This window comes from Cryptomeria japonica, chromosome 3 (assembly GCF_030272615.1).
Source record: "Cryptomeria japonica chromosome 3, Sugi_1.0, whole genome shotgun sequence".
Classification (NCBI taxonomy): domain Eukaryota; kingdom Viridiplantae; phylum Streptophyta; class Pinopsida; order Cupressales; family Cupressaceae; genus Cryptomeria; species Cryptomeria japonica.
Genome location: NC_081407.1, coordinates 19,358,629 through 19,361,277, shown reverse-complemented (window position 1 = coordinate 19,361,277; position 2,649 = coordinate 19,358,629).

Below are 2,649 nucleotides of genomic sequence, written 5' to 3'. Positions count from 1 at the left end.
GAATCACTCATTACACCAAAATGAAGATCCGACATAGAGACACCTTCTTGAGCATCGATTGGATACTCATCAATTGCATATTGGTACAATCTAAGTCTCATTGGAGCCATGCACAAACTTGTACAATCCAAGTCTCAACTAGAGTCATGCACCAAGTCTCACAAGATATTTCCTAATCTACAGAGTACGAGAGGATTACATCAAACATGTCATTAATGACAAGATACAAAGAGGTGTGACACTTTATATTAGTGTGTTACAACATAGGTCATGCAAGAGAATACAACATGATGATGAAGATCTAGAAACATGAAGATGATGTCACCAAAATGATGCCCTGTAGAAGACTGCAGATGAAGATGCCTCCGATTAGTATGTTGCTAAAAAAAATGTAGGAGCAACTGACCCCCCCCCCCCCCCCCCAGAACGTTGCAAACAGGTATGGTAGACAAGAACAAATTTTGTACCCAGTTTTGCTTATTTAATGAAAATCTCGTTTTTAAAAACTTATTAAAAGTTTTAAAAAACATTTATTAAATGCCCAAAAAAAACTTTATTAAATACCTAATAAATAAAATTTAAAAAAACAAAATTATTCTAAAAAAAACTTTATTTAATGTAATAAAGAAAAAAACTATTTTTTTTAATTAAAAAACTTTAATAAAAAATTAAAGAAAAAGTTTTATTATAAAAAAAAATTAAAAGTTTATTAAAAAACTTTATTAAAAGTTTTATCTAAAAAACATTTTAAAACTTTATTAAAAAAAGTTTATTTTAAATGTTTAAAAACATTAATAAAAAAACTTTTTTAAATAAATCATTTAGTGTGGGGTCGAGGCCACCACCACACACCCCACAAAAACTTTTAAGAAAATTGCAGGGGTGTAGTTATTGTCCTGCCACGACCATGTCATGATAGGTGCCCCCCCCCCCCCGGGCACTTGTGTACTTGCGAACCGCAAGTACTAACAAACCTATCAGTATCTTGTCGTACTGCAGGATACGATTATAATTTTTTTTAAATTAAAAAATAAAGCCACCTAGAAAAATATTTTTCGATAACAAAGTTTCAATGCGTTTTTAAAACGAAAATTAAAAAATCGAAAGTATTAAATTTATTGACAATTTGTACCAGTCTGATGTGTGTCTGTACCATCAATCAACAAGGGGGGAGGCAAAAAAAAAATCAGCTCTGGATCAACTACTCCAATTTTAGCAAATGAATAGGAGATGTTGGGGTTCTTGGGCCTTCTGAGCGCAATGGTGATGTCAGATTTGACCCAAATTGATCCAAAATAGCAGATCGCTCCTGGAACAAGTCACCACCCTCCACCTCTAGATTTGGCCTCCGATGTTGGATTTGGATGAAACAAAAGGTAATTCTGACTTTCTCAAATCTCCTCAATCCAATGATGACTTCAAATTTGACCCAACAAGCTTGAATAATGACCTGTAATAGAAAGATCCAAAATACAAAACCCCAAATTATATCAAATTTCTCTCAAATGACTATCCATGGCACCCTATAGGCTTTAATACTGTAGACACCTAAAATTGTCATGTCTAATTAAATAAATATTTTATTTATTTAATTATCTAAGCTTAATTCTTCTATTAATTAAATAAATCTTTATTTATTTAATTAATTCATTTATCTTCTTCTAGCCTTATTTCTCATTTAAATAAATACATTTATTTATTTAAATTATCCTTTTCCTAAATTAAATAAATATTTTTATTTATTTAATTATCCTACTTATTCTATTTATTAAATAAATCTTTATTTATTTAATTAATTCGTTAACCTTTTCTACCCATGACACATGTCATTCATCTCTTAATTCATACACTACCTACCCCTTTCATTATTTTATTATTTCCTTTACCTACCCTCTAATCCTAGCCGACCTCCTTTTTACACCTCTCAATCTTATCCCTCCATTTCATATTGTGTCTTCTATTTAAGGAGATGCCTTCTTCATTATCAAACCCTAATCACTCAGCCTAATCGACAATTTGGAAGACTCGACTACACTACGATCCTACTTGCAACCACATTCTGTTCTTTGTTGAGCTCTTCTGCATATTAAAATCTGAGAGCAAATATATCAAGCAAGATCAATGGAGATAGGAAGAATGGAAATCAAAACCCTATTGGACATGTGATGGTATAATCTTTGTGATTTCATTTGATTTGCATTGTCTTAGGTAATCTTCATATGTTATGGTGGATCTTTGTTGATTGTTAGGCTACGGTTTTGTGGTTGAATTCATTTAGCCTTTCAATATTGTTATTATTGTATCCATTTTCACCATACACATTTTGGCACGCCCGGTGGGACATGGATTTTTCTTATATCTATGTTTTTTTTGCAGATTTTTCTAACCCTATATTGCTATTTTGTAAAACAATTTGGAGAATAACCTTGTGCAGCTAGGGTTTTGGACACAAAATCAAGATCTTGGAGAGATTCGATCATATCTCACAAACGGCTAGGAAATTTTGCACCAAATTTTTTTTGCAGGTTGAAGAAAGTATCAGGAGCTCTCAAGCCAAAATTCAAAATTTTTGGAGCACATTTTCATTTTCTATGAATTTTTTATGATTTTTCATAAAAAATTAATGTTGAGAGCAAATGAGAGAATTTT